Here is a 19,924-nt window from a genome sequence, read left to right as displayed (position 1 = left end):
GAGGAATTAAATTAAAACCCAAGCAGAATCACTGCAGGGAACATTATTTATCACAAAGAAATGAATGATTCCAAATAATTATAGGTCCCAAGCTTCCAGTGCCAGTCTGGTTTCTTGTTGGGAAATGACTTCCTTTCATCATTGCTGTGAAAATGAATATTGGAGTGTCATTATGGGAAAAGAGTTATCAATGAGAAAATCAGAATTATAATGTAAAACCTGTAATAATATTCAGACACAGCTTGGAGGCAGTGAGATCTTTGTGGAATTGATAGTCACAGAGAAATGATAGAGCGTAAAACTGTCCAAAGTAAGACAAGACTATTTGGTTGATTAACTGATTCAGGGTCATTGTATAATTATTTTACCATGAATTTTAATGCTCGACATTGTCTATTCATTGCATCCTTTGAGGAACATGCAAGATGTGACTTTTTTTTGTAGGGATCCTCTCACTTGTGCATCAAATCTTCAGCACAAATAGATGAAGGAAAAACAGATGAAGTTTAACTGCAGATGTGTGCTGAGGGTTTAGTTTGTACACTTAATTGTAGTTTGTGAGAGACTAGAATTGTGTGCTGGCATTATACATCATACATATTACGGACTCTCAATTGAGTAATGATTTATTACATGAAGAATACATTTGCATTTCATTGGCTGTCAAATGCTTTGGAAGGTCTTGAGGTCAAGAATAGTCCTAAATATACATAGGTCTTACTTTTCAAATTAGATCAGATTTATGTAGCTATTTAACAACCTATTTAATATTTACAGATTTTTTTCTGAGAATCTGTATTCTAATTTGTGTATTGTAATGCTGGAGGGGAAAGAGGTGAGGAGATGGCACAATGGTTAGCACTGCTGCTTCACACTGCCAAAGTCACAGATTCAATTCCAGCCTCGGATCACTGTCTGTGTGGAGTTTGCACATTCTGCCCGCATCTGCGTGGGCTTCCTTCAGGTGCTCCTGTTTCTTCCCACAGTCCAAAGATGTGCAGGTTAGGTTGATGGGTCATGCTAAATTGACTCTTGTGTCAGGGGGATTAGCAAGGTAAATGTGTGCAGTTATCAGAATAAGGCCTGGGTGGAATTGTGGTCGGTACATCCTCGATGGGCTGAATAGCCTCCTTCTGTACTGTAAGGATTCTATGATTCTATTGGGTAAATTATCTTGTATCACTTCCTCACTTTGAAACACAAGGTGGCGGGAGGGGTGGTTTCGCTCCAGTTTTCGGGGGGGAGAGGATCAGTGGCAGAAGCGGGAAATCCCATGGGAGTCCCAAAACGTGTTTTGTGCTGGTGACAATCACCATCCTGATTGTCTTTGCCCCCTTTGGCCCCCACCAATTATGTAACGGAAATCCCAACTTTGAACATTGGATACTCATTTGCAGTTATGTATAATCCAACAGGCTTATTTAGAATCACAAGCTTTACCTTTTTGACTTACCTGATGAAGGAACAGTGCTCTGAAAGCTCATGATTCCAATTAAACTTGTTGGACTTTACCTGGTGTTGTGAGACTTCTTTCTGTACCCTCATTTACATTTCCTTTGTCCCATTCCATCACCGCCCCTCACCCTCATAGTATAAATCTCTGCTCTGATGAAGGGTCATCTAGATCGAAACATTGGTTCTATTCTCTCCCCTGCTGAGATTTTCCAGCGTTTTTTGTTTTTGTTGCCGTCATCACCTTCCTTGTTACTGCTTCAAGATTTTCCTTTAATAAATTGTTGTTGATTAATCTGTGCCTTTCTAAATGATGATTACTACAGTCCCTCATAATCTTTTTCAGTAATTTGTCCACTGCTGAGGATGAGTGCATCACATCACACTTTCCAGGGTTAAATTCTTTCTGCCGCTTATGTGCTCATTTGACCATCTCATCTGTATCTTCCTGTAACCCAAGACACTCAATCTCACTGTTAACCATCTCACATTGTGTCATTGGCAAACTTACTGAAACCTACCCCCCCATAATCATCTATGTTATTCATATAAATGATGAACAATAGGAGGCCCAACACAGATCCCTGTGATATGCAATTGATCACTGGCCTCCAGTCACTGGTGCTATGAGGCAGCAGTGCTAACCACTGTGCCACTGTGTTGCCCCATTTGAGGAAAAACATTATTACCGAGAGTCTGGAATGCATTGCCTAGGAGGGTGGTGGAGGTGGGTTGCCTCATATCCTTTAAAAGTACCTGGAATGCCATAACGCTCAAGGCTATGGGCCAAGGGCAAGTGGGATTAGGTGGACAGGTCAGGGTCTTTCAGACTTGATGGGCTGAAGGGCCTCTTCTGCACTGTAGGATTCTGTGCAACTGTTCTGCCCATCTGACCAGCCCATCTACATTGTCCCGTATTCTATGGCTTTCCCCCTCACTATTTACCACACCACCAATTTTCATGCCATCTGTGAGCTTACTGTTCATAGTCCCGACATTCACGTCCAGGGAAATGATGGACAGAGCCTCCATTGCTTTCTCCCTCACTTCTCGTAATGGTAACCTGAAGCTGAGGAAATACTTTGTCCAGGCTTGGTGATCTATCGAATTTCAAAGATAATAAACCCTTTAATATTTCCTCTCTTGCTAATATTACCCAATATTTCCCATTGCTCTTATTAACTACAATGTTTGCATTCTCCAGCTCTTCTGTAAAGTCTGATGCTAAGTATTAATTAAGAATCATGTCCATGTCTTCAGTCTCTGGTAAGTATTTGGTCAGCAGTAGGCCCTACTCTTTCTTTAGTTATTCTCTTGCTTTTTATGAATGTGTAAAATGTCTGTGGGTTTGCTTTGATTTCCATTGACATTTTTTTTCAAGAATTTTATTTTCCACACTCCAACATGTATTAGGAGTGGATATATGGCAAGTTTATGGGCTTTCATTTTCCATAAGATGAGGGTTCTTAATGCATACAGTATGCAGTATAATGTGCATGAAGTATTTTACAATTTTTAAAATTGTTTGCAGCACTTAGGCACCTGGCTCCTGAGGATATTATGAATTGAATCTCTTGTACATTTTTCACCAACTTTTTGAAGTAACAGTCCAGCTGTAGTCATGTTTCTTGAGGTGGAGAATTGTGTTTGTTCTGTTTTGATTTTTGAGTAGGATTGTACATTGTTCATTTTTGCTTGTCTCAGAAGTTCTCCAAAGTATGCTGGAATTAGGGAAACCCCCTGCATAGATTTTAATGATCCTCCGGGACTTTCAACAAATCCCATCGAGCTCATGAAACTTCAGAGCCGGGATTCGTCCCAAAAAATTCTAAGCCATGTGAAAACAGATGTAACCCTCGCCAATTTTAGAGGGTTTTCCAGATTGTATCTCCCACACTCTGCAGAGTGTCCTCACAGGATCCCCCCTGAAAATCAGTGGGCAGGACCTATTCCCACTGGAGAAGCTGGCAGCATAGTGCTGAGCAGGCCACAGCGCACACGCTGACCTGTCGGTGCCGAGATTGGCGCATGCACACTGGTCCCACATTGCTGGCTTCCCGATCACTGGCCAGCCCCATGGCCCTCATCGCTGCCCCTCAGACTCCCTGATCACTGGCCTCCTGGATCTCTCCGAGCCGGCCCCGATGTCTCCCTACTGCCGCCTTCACCCCGCCCCGATCTCCCCAACCCTCGTCCCAGCCAGACCCATCTCCAGAATCTCCCAACCCCACCCCCTCCCTACTTCAATGCCCCCGGCAGTCCCTCACTCTCAACCGATGTCCAGTGGGCAGTGCTAAGGTGTCCCTTAAGCGTTGCCAGTTTATTCTGTGGCACTGCCCAGGGGGCACTCCTCCCTCACCACAGCCTCCTGGGGGTGTCTTGATGGCTTCCACTCACTCCAGAGCGGTTGGGCCGCCTGTTCCCCATTATTAGAGGGCAGTTGTAAACCTCGCTGAAGTGAGGGTGTTGGGGGGAGATACCACCAAGTCCAGAGACCTCAGTGCAGAGCCCACTGATGATATGGAAATACTCGTTTCCATGTTGTAATCAGCTCTGCGCTGATTTCTGGTGAGGAGCTGATTACATCAGAAATTTTTGCTGCAGGGTTCGCATGGTGGTCCCTGCACACAGCAGGGAGTCCATAACCTTGGCCTCTGCTGATGTCTCCCAGCCCACTGCACTGCTAGAGAAGTGCAGTGGGTTGGGAGAATGTCACCGCCACCCCCCTCCAAACATGCCCATGCCATCACCCCTGCCAAGACTCCAGAGAAAGGCTGTACTCCCCAGCTGCAAGCTATATCAAACAGTACTACATTTGCAACCTAATGCAAGCTTGCATTATTATTTTTGCCATGCTTAACACTATTATGTCATATGAACATGCTATAAAGAATGGGTGCTGGGATAACTTACCTAGATCTTCCTATTCCTCGCTTTTTTTTTAAATTCATTCCTGGGATGTGAGGAAGGCTATCATTTATTGCCCATCCTTTCGTCAGGGAATTGGCCTTGAACAGACTGCCCTGACCTGCCTTCCTCAACTGATGCAGCACATGTGGGTTAAGCGCACCCAAAGTGCTATTAAGGGAGGGTAAAGGAGTCGCTATGTAGTTCCACGCCAGGGTGCTGTGTGACTTGGATGGGAAGTTGTAGGTGATGGTGTTCTAATGCACCTGTTGCCATTTCTCTTCTCAGTTGCAGAGGCCATGATTCAGAAGACGCTACTGAAGGAGCCTCGGTGAATTCAAATAAAATTGAAATATTTTAAAATGTAAATATCAGTGATTTGCAAATCCTGTTCTAAAATGTTTTTAAAATTTCCTATCATGCTATCTTGATAGGAATGTATTAAAATTTCCCATCACGGTAACCCGATCGGAAAATGTATTACAGAGAGTCAACATTAACCTGGAGTCTGTGTGATTGCCATTTCTCAATATTAAGTGCCTGTCACATATTATTAGGTGCAAAGCCCTTCCCTCGCACTCAGTCTTTTGGCAGTGATGCTTTCCATCCTGCGGCACCACTTAAAAGAAAGAATTCTTGTCTATTGCACTCTTATTGAATTCATGTCCTTGGGCAAGTGTGATGGCAGTAAAAGAAATCTTCGCTCTGATCTGTCAAAGCAGAAGCCATTGATAGCCATTACCAAAAGAGCAATCAGCAAGATCATTTCCACCATCCTGAACCACGCCATAAACAATCATGTCCTGCCTTCTGACCATCTACCTTAAAACATAGCATGATTGAAGAAAACTGTTGTTTTTTTTCGCTTATTTTTCTATCACGGCAGAATATATGTTTGCCCAAATCGACTCAGCACACGGTATCTCAAGCCCAGCAGGCAAACACATACCTTGCTTAAAACCTCAGCCAGCTTCCACCACCCTGTAAAAGCTGAAAAGAAAATCAAATCTCCTCCCCATCACTTTTAACAGTGAACAGATTCTGCCGCAGTGAAGTACGCACAGCACCTGGTCTGGCAACGCATTGAAGTCTTCCTCCCGAAACAATATAAACTTGGTGTTTGGACAGATCAGTTAACCTGATGCATTCTGCTGAGGCATAGATATAAAACAACCACGCAATGCAATGCACATGGCCTGCTTGGTCTCCACCAATTTCCACCCCAAGACTTGATCAGGAAATTTAAGATGTATAACCACCCTACACCATAACAAGCAGAAAAATCAATGGTTGCGATCTAGTGGGCCAGTTCGCCACGGGCACAAGTCCCATTATGCTTGCTAAATCTCATAAGAGGGCTAAAATAGGATTTGTGCCAGCGAGAGCGTGAACCTAAGTTTCCAAGATTTTACAAACATTTTTGTGTAATTAATGGGCTCAGCACAATAATTTCTACCACAATGTTTCCTCCCCCTGCACTACCCACCCCCCCACCATCCCCGCAGCGTAGTGTCACACGACTGGTTTCAAAGTGAAAATAAGAGTTAATGATCATGCCCAGTGTGTGGGGATATCTGGAGGTCCTGGGGGTTGAGGAACAAGGCTGAATCTTGCCCACCAGCATCCTGGTTTTGCCAGGTATAATTGCCAAGAGGGAAGTCTCGGAGGACCACATGAAGCCAGCCTTGCCAAGTGGGTTCTGGCAGGGAGGCTAACATCTACCATGATGGGTGGGAGGGGTGGATTGTTGTTCCCATTTTCTGTGGCAGGGAAGGGAAAGTCCTGATGATGGCTATCAAGGAGGGGAGAGTGCCCCAATACTTCTATGATGGGAATGCAGACAGAGAGTGAGCACCTTCCGATACCTCAGAGGTGAAAGAGGGGTAGCTTATCCCAATGTTTGTGGGGATGTTTCTCTATGTCCATGGGGGGAGGCATTGGGAGAAATACATGTGAAATGCAGAGCAGACGCCCTTTAGAGATGGTGCTCCAATCTGTTTGGAGCGGCCTTGCCCCGCCAGAAGCCACCCTGGCATTGCCTTGTATTGACAACTGGAAGGGGTAATTAATGGAGTCATGCCCATGTCACCACAAATAAAAATACAAGTGATATTGATCAGGGTTTTCTTATGATTTTGCAATCCACCATCCTTTTCAAACAGTCAGTTACATATGCTGTGTGATACCAATGCTAATGTTCACAGTGTGTGGTCTATCACAGGATGTTGTGGTGCACGTACTAAACTGGCTAAATAATGGGTGGAATTCTCTAATGGTGCACTGGTGGGTTCAATGATGTGTGGGGAGGGGAGAATTTGGCATGAGTCCACAGTCAATAATACATCAGCATGAATTTCCCACGGGATCTTCCACTTGTGGCTACCATGGTGGATCAGGAAATCTGTTGGAGGCTGGCCGGAAACTGATTTGCATCCCATTAACTGGATGCAAAGATGAAGGCCCAACCAGAATCTTCCCTCCACACACAAGAGTAAGAAGACATGTTGGTCCAGAACATGTCTGAGACAGAAGTCAGGATTCATTTGACGAATGCCTGAGAGTTGCCTCTGGAATTTCGAAAGGCAGCTTCCAGCAACACTTGACCTCAGAAAGCCACAGCAGTGGCTCAGGGGAGCATCAACCAGGTGGGTCTTCTGGCTTCAGTATCACCAAAGAGGTCCACTTTCCAGTCTCAAAGTGTTCCTGGAGGTCTACCTTATTTTTCGGAAATTCCTCAGAAGATGGACTGCCAGAACTCTCTTTTCAGCAGGGCAAAGCCCTTGGTCAGTGATGGTAGGTGCCTTTAAACATTGCACCTAAATGTGATGGTGGGCAGGCATCATCATGTCCATCCCATTATGGAATACAGCGTGGGGCATTTTTAATGAGGCCAAAGCCAGAAGATATGGTATGGTTTTCTGCCAACCTCCACAGTGGGAAACACTCCACATTCCTACTTCCACTATGGGACTTCATAGAATCATAGAATCCCTACACTACAGAAAGATGCCATTCAGCCCATCAAGTCTGTACCAACCACAATCCCACCCAGGCCCTACCCCACATCCCCACACATTTTACCCACTAATCTCTCTAACCTACACATCTCAGGACACTAAGGGGCAATTTTTAGCATAGCCAATCAACCTGACCTGTATATCTTTGGACTGTGGAAGGAAATCAGAGCACCCGGAGGAAACCTACGCAGACATGAGGAGAATGTGCAAACTCCACACAGACAGTGACCCAAGCCGGGAACATAGTTTGGAACTTTCCGATTAGTCCTGCTGGCAGTGTACCCTTGTCCGAGGTTTCATGATGGCAAGGAGTGCCTTTAATGGGAAACGCTACTGATGATGACAGGATCTATAGATCCCACCACTGACCAATGGCTGGCCACCTCCTGCCGCCACAAAACACAGGGCGAGGTGCGCAGTAACTGCCAGAAGGGAGAACTTCACTCAGTGTGTTAATAACTTCAGTTACTCCAAACCAATAATAAAACTTAGCCTTTATTCAAAATTCTATCTTACAGAAAAAGTGTTATTGACTATATCCTTGCTTGAACTATATTTTTCTAGTTTGAACTTCTACCAATATTGCTATATATCTGTCTGAGTTACTTCCAGTTCTATCCCTTGTGCCACAAGTATTTAAATCATTCTCTCTGACTTCTAAGTTGATTGATGCCATCCTCATTCTCACCCTTTATTTCTGCAGATTATGTAAGATGCTTTTCCTTTACTCAGGGACCAACTGGCCTTGGAGTTATACAAGACAGACTCATTCTTATGTATCAAATGAAACCCTGCGGTCTTCTTGATATTGATTTCTGGACTGGTTTTATTGCAAAAAAAAATGCAATATCCTTATGTTGTTGGCCATACCTGAATGTGAATCATTCGCTGCAGCAATATCCACGGCATAAGTGAGAGAAATAGCCTTAACTTTCAATTTCAATCAATTTAAGCATGAACTCACACCCTCCATCACCAATGTACATGACGAATCAGAACAACGTTAAATTCTTAATTCCAGTCAGGTTCGTTCTGCCCAGAATAAATCATCACTCTTTTATCAAAATACAGGTTATGATATCAGGCAGTAAAACCATTTAAGATTCTCACTCTTACGATTAGTGCATGCCACTCACTTTAAAAGCTATCAACTCTACAAAATTCATCATCAATTCTTTTTGCTCCTCCCCGGATTTTGCAAAATAATATTTTGCATTGCATTCTGCAATTGGCACTAAAACTCCCTGCTGTTTATGGTACAGACAGAACAATTGTCATTCAAACTCCTTGCTATCTCAGGTACAGACACACTACAATTGTCACTTATACTACCTGCTGTCTCAGGTACAGACACGCTACAATTGTCACTAATACTACCTGCTGTCTCAGGTACAGGCACACTACAATTGCCATTAACACTCCCTGTTGTCTCAGGTACAGACACACTACAATTGTCACTAAAACTCCCTGCTGCCTCAGATACAGACACACTACAATTGTCACTCGAACTCCACACTGTCTCAGGTACAGACAGACTACAATTGTCATGAATACTATCTGCTGTCTCAGATACAGACACACTAAAATTGTCACTAAAACTCCCTGCTGCCTCAGTACAGACACACTACAATTGTCACTAATACTGCCTGCTGTCTCAGGTATAGACACATTACAATTGCCAGTAATACTCCCTGTTGTCTCAGGTACAGACACACTACAATTGCAGTTAATATTCCCTGCTGTCTCAGGTACAGCGACCGTACAATTGTCATTAATACTACCTCCTGTCACAGATACAGACACACTACAATTGTCACTAAAACTCCCTGCTGCCTCAGGTACAGACACACTACTATTGCCACTAATAATCCCTGCTGCCTCAGGTACAGACTCACTTAGATTGTCACTAAAACTCTCTGCTGCCTCAGGTACAGGCACACTACAATTGTTACTCAAACTCCCTGCTGTCTCAGGTACAGACAGACTACAATTGTCACTCAAAATCCCTGCTGTCTCAGGTACAGACACACTACAGTTGCCACTAATACTATCTGCTGTCTCAGATACAGACACACTACAATTGTCATTAATACTCCCTGTTGTCACAGATACAGACACACCACAATTGTCAGTAAAATTCCCTGCTGCCTCAGGTACAGAGACGCATTACAATTGTCACTCAAACACTTTGCTGTCTCAGATACAGACACAATACAATTGTCATTAATACTCCCTGCTGTCTCAGGTACAGACACATTACAATTGTCATTAATACTCCATGCTGTCTCAGTTACAGACATACTACAATTGCCACTAATACTCCCTGCTGTCTCAGGTACAGACACACTACAATTGTCATTAATACTCCATGCTGTCTCAGATACAGACATACTACAATTGTCACTAATACTACCTGCTGTCTCAGATACAGACACACTACAATTGTCACTAATACTACCTGGTGCCTCAGGTACTGACACACTACAATTGTCATTAATATGCCCTGCTGTCTCAGGTACAGGCACATTACAACTGCCATTAATACTCCCTCCTGTCTCAGATACAGACACAATACATTTGTCACTAATACTACCTGCTGTCTCAGATACAGACACACTACAATTGTCACTAAAACTCCCTGCCTCCCCACGTACAGATACTACAATTGCTACTAATACTACCTGCTGCCTCAGGTACAGACACACTACAATTGTCACTCAAACTCCCTGTTGTCTCAGGTATAGTCACAGCACAATTGTACTAATACTCCCTGCTGTCTCATGTATGGACACACTACAATTGCCACATGCTGTCTCAGGTACAGACACATTACAATTGTCACTAATATTCCCTGCTATTTCAGGTAGAAACCCATTACAATTGCCAGTAAAACTCCCTGCTGTCTCAAGTACAGATATACTACAATTGCCACTAATCATCCCTGCTGCCTCAGGTGCAGACATATTACAATTGTCACTAATACTCCCTGCTATCTCAGGTACAGGCACACTATAATTGTCATTAATACTACCTGCTGTCCCAGGTACAGACATATTACAATTGTTATTAATACTACCTGCTCTCTCAGGTACAGACACAATATAATTGCCACTATGATTACTTATTCGTCACTAGTAAGACTTACGTTAACTCTACAATGAAGTTAGTGTAATTCCCCAGTTTTTTTTTAAACTAGTAATTAAACTAAATCAAGTTAACTGAAATTAAATTAACAATTTAAGTTGGGCAAAATATGGTTAAAGATGTTTATTTCAATGCTGGGAGGACTTGTTGAGTGATCTCCCAGAGATGTGCGTTTGCGTGGGGGCCTGCTCAGTGTGCTGATTTCAGCCTCTTCAGCGGGAGCTAGCACAATCCCTGGACTTGCGGAGTGATTCACACTAATGCACTCTGCAGAGAGCATGGGAGATTCATTTTTAAAACCCCACTGAAAGGAACATCGCAATTTACTCCAATTTTCATGCAAATTCAACAGTTAGAATCTTTTTGGGAGAACCCTGGCCCAAATTCCAACAGTAATTTTGCTATCAAGTCTAATGTTTCTTACAGAAAAGGGATCAGGGAGATGTAATCACTTCTATCAAGCAATTGTTAAGCTTTGAATCTATTATTTCTTATAACCTCTTCCTTGACTTGGTGAAAGTTATATAAAAGCACTGGAATTGGTAACCTGACAAGAATCTTTATCAAGACCACCAGAGACAGCTGTAACTTTCCTGTCGAACAAAGAACCATGTACGGTGTTGGCCATCACACCTACATGTTACAGACAATAATACCCCAATTTGTCTCTCCGAACTATCTTATATCGACCAGTTTGAATTAATTTAAAATTTACACGACTAATTTTCCTTTGCTGCCTGAATATTTATACTTCTTGTTAAGTCATCAAAGGCAATACATGAGGAGAAATAACTAGGAGTTGACTATTAATCTCTGAATCATAAACTTTAACATTTTGCAAATTCACTAGATAAAAGCTAATTTTTTTTAAAAAAAGCAGAAATGGAGTTTACTAAGTTAAGCCACAATAATTCAGTGTTAATTGGCTAGCTGATTGTTCAATTGCAATTACCTGATATAAATTGCCGAGATTAATCAAACAAAAGACTAGCATTTCTATGGCAAGTTAGTTTGGATTTAAATTCGGCATGGTGAATGGGCGCCACGGTGGCACAGTGGTTAGCACTACTAATGCCAGGGACCTGGGTTCAATTCCCGGCTTGGGTCACTGTCTGTGTGGAATCTGCACATTCCCCCCCATGTTTGCACGGGTTTCCGCCAGCTGCTCTGGTTTCCTCCCACAGTCTGAACGACGTGCTGGTGAGGTACATCAACCCGAACAGGTGCTGGAGTGTGGCAACTAGAGGAATTTCACAGTAACTTCATTGCAGTGTTAATGTAAGCTTTACTTGTGACAAATAAATAAACTTTAACTTTCTTTAGAAAGCTGACATTTGAATAGTTTAAGGAAGCAGTGGACTGAATAGAACCCGTTTTGATGAGTTGGCATGGTTAAGCTGCTGGTCTTGTTTTCTTTTTGGATTATAGTGCTAATGATGAAGCTCCTACTGTACAAGTAGAAGCTATTCCTCTCACGTCCCGTTCTCCTGGGCAAATCCACCTTCCCCACTGGATCTAAACACAGTCACTTCACGAAAACAGCTTGCATCCATAGAGACAACATTAAACATATTAAAACATTCCAGAACGATTTGCAGAAACATTCTCAAACCCAGTTTGACACTGGTGGAGGTGGTGGGGGAGGTTGCAGTTGGTGGTGGCAGTGGGCTGGGGATGCAAACAAATAAAGATGTGGAGGACACCAGAATTAGAGGAATTAAAGACAGAAAGCAGAACACAGAGCTGAAGGGGGTTAGAAAGGTTCTAAGAAGGGATGAAGCCATTTTCACCTGTAGATGAGAAGAGGGATTTTGAAATTGATATTCTGACAGATTATGAGATATTAAAGCTTTGCAAGAGTAAGTATATAATTCTATTAGCCTTTTTATGCTTTTATTCTCTGTAATAGAGAATTTGAAAGACTAACAACTCTCCGAGAGAAGGAATTCTTCCTTATCTCCATTTTAAAGAGCCTTTAGTTTTAAGGCATGGCCCCTAGCTCTAGACTCCTTTGTGAGGGAAACATTCTGTCAATATCTACTCTCAATCTGCTCCAGATCTCTGTCCAGCCTTCAACTGTTTTAACCATATACCGCAATAGGTTCTCATTAACCCATTTCTTCCTTTACCCACTCCTTCAAAAGCCCTCTTTAAAATGTGTTACAGTGATTTTATTTTCAGGTACCATCCTAACCCACATACAACTCACAACTGTGCTTGCTGTCATTATTTTTACCCCCTCTCACTGCTTTGGGACATTTTCCTGCATTGAAATTGTTACATAAATTCAAGTTGCTGTCTTACAATCAATGTTTCCGTAAAACATGCTTTTCCTAAAATGGGTGAATAAACCTGTCACAGTGGCCTTGTGCTCACACGCTGGAAGGGAATCAGTTGTACACGCAAATCCATTTGCTGAGAGTTAACTTTGATTCAGTCAACATCATCACACTGGATGGGACAAAAATTCAGGCAATTGTCCCCTTTGGCAGTTTGCAGTATTTTGCTACCATTTCACGCTGGATACCAAGGACAAATACCACAAAAAAGTTTTATTGCACGCAGGAGTTGAAATTGTGGTAAAATGACGAACGGACAGGCTGTCCCGAAAGCTTGTGGCGTTTACTCCAAATAAACCTGTTTGGACTTTAAACTGGTATTGTGGGATTTCTTTGTGTTTTACCTCAGTCCAACACCAGCATCTCCACATCAAGCCTGCACTATACCAGGGAACTGAAGATGATCACGTTTGAACCACTTGCTTTTCATTTTTATCCTTCATTAATATGTCTGCTTCCTTGTAACGCATATGCAGTTATTCATGACAAATTAATTCTTTCACTTTGTGTGCAGTGCTAACATGGTAATCTGCATTCAAACCTCTTATGAAACTTAAATAGGAATATTGTGACATAATTGATATACCTACCATGCCAACCTGCATTCTTAAAGGTCTACATTGATTTAAAAAGGATCTTTAATTTAAAAAATGTAGGATATATGTTTTTCTTCACAGTTAACAACTGGCAAATGAAATCACACAGATATGCAAGTTTAATGTTTTCTTTTAGGATTATTAACAGGAATCCTTCCTTCTTTTGCTAAAAGTAGATATTATTTAATGCTGATTGTTATGTATGTGTTTGTCACAAAATATTAGACAATGAACAAACTGAAGCTGGGTTTCATTATAAAACATTTTTGTTATTTATTTCCATTATTCCCTTCCCCCTAACCAGGAGAAACAATTGTTGTCAGTTATAAGTAATATACAATTTTAGCAAAATGTATCAGCCTGTCCAAACTCCAGTCAGGCACAGCAACATTAGTCAGGATTTTCAATAAAACACAATTTTTGTTTAGTATTTCAATGTTCTTTGACCCAGTTAGGTGAGAAACATGGACATGATTTCCAGCCACACAACTATTCTTAATAATTCAAATTTGGCAAAAAAAAGGAATTGCTTTTTTTTTAGCTTCACGGTGACTTCTTTAATAGAACAGAGCAACTGGCAAGGTTAAAGGATGAGACCCGATAGTAATATAGTACGTATATATACTATATATAATCAGATGCGTAAACATAGGAATTTAGCTCCTCAAATCTGTTCCTTTATTTAATTAGATCATAGCTGATCAATGGTGGTGTGCTAGAGATCACTCAGGCAACCCAAGTTGCTGTGGCAACGTGTACTTTTGAATGTACGTTGTTGTTTGGAACTATGGATAGTGATTGTGGAAACTCCAATGTTTTTTCCATCATGTGGCTGAACAGGAATCTTGCCTGTTTTTACCATCTGCCATTGGCAAGTGTTCCAGGTATTTGCAAGCTGATATTTAAGCTATTTGGCCATGCTATGAATGTACTTTCATTGGCCATCAAGTTCTGGGTGGAACTCAAAACTAGAGCTTCTGACTCAGAGGCAGGTATGCAATCCCCTGTGCCACAAGCCTTGGCTGAGCTGTGCATCACTCCATTTATTTATCTTTCCCACCCACCCTGACTTGTTCCCCATTACACAGTGGATAGATAAGATACCCATTAGACCAACTACCCATAGACGTATTGAGAGCCCTAGCTACCCAATTAGGGAGCAATTAATGGCCTAATTCCACTTCTGCCACCATAATATAGTTGATTGTAGAAAGAAGATGGGAGCGGCAAGCTGCTTGTTCACCAGCTGTAGTGATGAAGCAGGAAGGAAGGGTGCACCTCCTTTAGTGTTAGCCCTGTGTGTATCAGGGGCACCCCGGCATAAGATAGTATCTCCCCTTGATGTCCCCCTTCCTCACCCACAGCCTCCAGATCCTCACCCCAACCCGTTCACTAGAGTGCTTGATTTCTCCATGCCCAAAAACCTTGGACTTGCCTTAATTCCAAATTCATGAGGTCACCTTCATGCGCCTCTATGCAGTTGGAGCAACACTGGTTATTGAGCTGCAAGAGTTGCTAGCTTCCCAGATTGATTGGCAGCTCCAGAGTTCAAGACGTCCTTCCACTGAGAGGTAGAAGTCCTAAGCCAAGCTCACTAGGGCCACCTGGAAGTGTATTATCACCGTAGGGCAGTCTTTTTAAAAGTTGTTCGGTTTGCGATCAATTTTTTAATGCGGAGTAAAAGTAATACGTCCACCATCCTTTTTAAAATTCACCTCTCATGCAGAAAATTTCTATTGACCCGATATTTACAGCCTTTTGGAGAGTTCCAGATTTCCACTGGTTTTTGTGTAAAACGTGCCATCTCATGTTACTTCAAAATGGAGCCATGTTTTGGATCATCGTTATATGCTCCGTGTTGGTGTGGAGCTAAATGAGGTTCTTCTTATGCTATGACTGACTGGGACATTAGTTGTGTTAAGTTAAATTAAACTATTTATTTGCAACTAGTTACAGTCGAGAGCAGTTGCTAAAAAACAGAGTGCTACATGATCTGTTCCTTCAGAATCCCGCGGTCATCTGATCTGACGTCATGCTTACATCTTCATTAACACCATTGTCTAATTAACATAAACATTAACCCTTTACTCTACATTGAGCACTCATATCATCCTAAGCAGTGGCTGGTACCAATACAAGGAGACAAGGCTTCAGTCACATGGATGGACTAGAGAAACTGGGCCTATTTATTCTCTTCAGACCATAGAGGGAGATTTGATATGTGTGTTCAATGCAATGAAGGGCTTGATAGAGTAATTGAGGTGAAACTGTTTCTGGGGGCTGAAGAGTTGGTAACCAGAAGAAATAGACTGAAGGCCATTGGCAAAAGAACTAAAGGTGGCATGAGATTCCAAAGAGCTTCTACAAATACATAAAGGGCAAAAGAGTAACTGGGGAGAGAATAAGGCCTCTTAAGGATCAATAAGGTCAACTATGTGCAGATCCAGAAGAGATATGTGAGATCCGAAATGAATATGTCTCATCAGTATTTCATGTTGAGAAAAGCATGGATGTTAGGGAACTTGGGGAATTAAATATTGATGTCTTGAGGAGTGTACATATTACAGAGAAGGAGGTGCTGGAAGTCTTAAAGCGCATCAAGGTAGACAAATCTGTGAGATCTGATGAGGTATATCCTCGGATGTTGTGGGAGGCTAGGGAGGAAATTGCACTTCCCCTAGCTGAGATATTTGAAGCATCGATAGTCACGGGGGAGGTGCCTGAAGATTGGAGAGTGGCAAATGTTATGCCTTTGTCTAAAAAGGGCTGCGGGGGAAAAACATGATGTCAGATCAGATGACCGAGGGAACTACAGGCCAGTTAGCTTCTGTGGTGGGTAAGTTGTTGGAAAGTATTTTGAGACATAGGTTCTATAGGCATTTAGAGAGGCAAGGAGTGATTAGGAACAGTCAGCATGGCTTTGTGAGTGGAAAATCATGTCTCACAAATTTGATTGAGTTTTTTGAAGGTGTAGCCGAGAAGACAGAAGAGGGCAGTGCAGTTGATGTTGTCTACATAGACTTTAGCAAGGCCTTTGACAAGGTACTGCATGATAGGTTGTTGAATAAAGTTAAATGTCAGGGTGAGGTATCTAAATGGATACAAAATTGGCTTCTTAATGGAAGCCAGAGGGTGGTTGTAGAGAGTTGTTTTTCAAACTGGAGGCCTGTGGCGTTGTGTCTCTCCACTGGGCCCATTGTTATTTGTCATTTATATTAATGATTTGGATGAAAATATAGGGGGCATGGTTAGTAAGTTTGCAGATGACACCAAGGTTGGTAGCATAGTGGATTGTGAGAAAGGTTGTCTCCAATTGCAGCAGGATCTTGATCAATTGGGCCAGGTGGGCTGTTGAATGGCAGATGGAGTTTAATTTAGACAACTGCGAGGTAATGCATTTTGGCAGATTGAACCAGGCAGGACTTACGCAGTTAATGGTAGGGCTTTGGGATAGTTACAGAACAAAGGGATCCAGGGGTACATGTTCATAGCTCCTTGAAAGTGGAGTCACAGGTGGACAGAAAGGTAAAGAAGGCATTCGGCATACTTGGTCTCATCGGTCAGGACATTGAATACAGGGCTTGTGGCATCTTGTTGAAATTGTACAAGACTTTGGTAAGGCCACACTTGGAATATTGTGTGCATTTCTGGTCACCATAATATAGAAAAGATGTTGCTAAACGAGAAAGAGTGCAGAAAAGATTTACTAGGATACTACTGGGACTTGATGGATTGAGTTATAAGGAGAAGCTGAATAAACTGGAACTTTTTTCTCTGGAGTGTAGGAGGCTGAGGGATGACCTTATAGAGGTCTATAAAATAATGAGGGTTATAGAAAAGATAGATAGTCAATATCTTTTCCCAAAGGTAGGGGAGTCTAAAACTAGAGAGCATAGGTTTAAGGTGAGAGGGGAGAGATACAAAAGTGTCCAGAGAGGCAATTTTTTTCATACAGAAGGTGGTGTCTGAAACAAGTTACCAGAGGTAGTAGTAGAGGTGGGTACAATTTTATCTTTTAAAAAGCATTTAGATAGTTACATGGGTACGATGGGTATAGAGGGATATGAGCCAAATGTGGGCAATTAGGATTAGCTTAGGGTTTTTTAAAAAAAAGGGTGGCATGAACAAATTGGGCAGAAGGGCCTGTTTTCATGCTGTTAGACTAACGGGACTGATGGTGGACAAGTCCCCAGGACCGGACGGAATGCATCCCAGGGATCCGAAGGAAATGGCAGAGGTGATAGTGGATGCCTTAGTAATTATTTACCAAAATTTACTGGATTCCGGTGAAGTGCCAGAAGATTGGAAAACGGCTAATGCTACACCGCTGTTTAAAAAAAGGTAGCAGACAAAAGGCAGGGAATTATAGGCCGTTAGTTTAACGTCTGTAGTTGGAAAAATGCTTGAATCTGTCATCAAAGAAGAAATAGCGAGGCACCTAGAAAGGAATGGTTTGATAGAGCAGACGCAGCATGGATTCATTGAAGGGAAGTCGCGTTTAACAAATTTATTGGATTTCTATGAGGATGTGACTAGCGCGGTAGACAGAGGGGAACTGGTGGATGTGGTGTTTTTCGATTTTCAAAAGGCCTTATTGATAAGGTGCCTCACAAAAGGTTGCTTCAGTAGGTTAGGGTGCACGGAGTCGGGGGTAAGGTGTTAGCGTGGATAGAGGATTGGTTGTCTAATAGGAGGCAGAGAGTTGGTATCAATGTGCTATTCTGATTGGCAGTTGGTGACTAGTGGAGTGCCACAGGGATCGGTGCTGGGGCCTCAGCTATTTACCATTTATATAGATGATCTGGAGGAGGGGGCTGACTGTAGGGTGACAAAATTTGCTGATGACACGAAGATGAGTGGAAAAGCAAATTGCGCGGAGGGTGTGGAAAGCCTGCAGAGGGATCTGGATAGGCTGAGCGAGTGGGCGAGGACCTGGCAAATGGAGTACAATGTTAACAAGCGTGAGGTTATCCACTTTGGCAGAAATAATAGTAGGAGGGATTACTATTTAAAGGGTGAAAAGCTGTAGCATGCTACGGTGCAGAGGGACCTGGAAGTCCTTGTGCATGAGTCGCAAAAACCCAGTCTGCAGGTGCAGCAGGTGATCAAGAAGGTGAATGGTATGCTGGCCTTTATAGCGAGGGGGATTGAATATAAAAGCAGGGAGGTCTTGCTGCAACTGTATAGGGTACTGATGAGGCTGCAGCTGGAGTACTGTGTGCAGTTTTGGTCGCTGCACTTGCACAAGGATATTTTGGCCTTGGAGGGAGTGCAGAGAAGGTTCACTAGGCTGATACCGGAGATTAGGGGGTTGGACTATGAAGAGAGACTAAATAGACTGGGTCTGTACTCGTTGGAGTTTAGAAGGATGAGGGGGGATCTTATAGAGATGTATAAGATAATGAAAGGGATGGATAGAGTAGAGGTAGAGAGATTCTTCGTGCTTAGAAAGGATAGCAGGACTAGAGGGCACAGCCTCAAGATAAGGGGGGGGGGCAGTTTAGATCATAGTTGAGGAGGAACTTTTTCACTCAAAGGGTGGTGAATCTCTGGAATTCTCTGCCCGTTGAAGTGGTGGAGGCTGCCTCGCTAAATATTTTTAAGTCATGGGTAGATAGGTTTTTGGTAGACAAGGGAATTAAGGGTTATGGGGAGAAAGCGGGAAAGTGGAACTGATCCACTTCAGATCAGCCATGATCTTATTGAATGGCGGGGCAGGCTCGAAGGGCTAGATGGCCTACTCCTGCTCCTATTTCTTATGTTCTTAAACCTCGATGACTCTATGACTCTAAGTAAACAAAATTTATGCAAAAAGTTATGATTTGGAACATAATTCCTGAAAAGATGAAGGAAGCAGACACACCAGTAACTTTGACAACTGGAAAGTTCCTTAACATTTCCTTGACAGCTGGACAGTTCCTGAATGGAGGAACAGTTTCTGGACAGCTGGACAACCACTTGACAGTTGAACATTTTCTAGACAACTGGACATCTCTATCACAGATTGAAGTTCCAGTGAGTTTGTGGGTACAAAGTGCATAACCATGTTCACTTGTACCGCTCCCAAATGCTGCCTTACCTCTCCCAAAGGTGCCCCAGAATGCTACCCAAAGGGATAACTTACCTTTCGAAAGGATATCCAGAGGAATCCACCAAGTTCAGACCTAAAACCTGTACTTTTCTGCACATTCTGGGTTCCAAGCTCCTGCTCTTACAGAATCTCACTTCAGTGGAGGCAGCTGGTGATGTAAATTGTCAGATGCTTCCATGAGTAGCACAGGTACTAACTCTGACCTGATTCCAGTACACCCCTGTGAAGATGGGAAATGCTTGAACAAAGAAGAAGGATCAAAGAAAATTACAGCACAGGAACAAGTCCTTCAGCCCTCCAAACCTGCACCAACTATGCTGCCCAACTTAATTGAAACATCCTACCCTTCTGGGGACCATATCCCTCTCTTCCCATCCT

This window comes from Carcharhinus amblyrhynchos, chromosome 1 (genome assembly GCF_965287045.1).
Source record: "Carcharhinus amblyrhynchos chromosome 1, sCarAmb.v2.hapA, whole genome shotgun sequence".
NCBI classification, from domain to species: Eukaryota; Metazoa; Chordata; class Chondrichthyes; order Carcharhiniformes; family Carcharhinidae; genus Carcharhinus; species Carcharhinus amblyrhynchos.
Note: the sequence above shows the minus strand (reverse complement) of the source record.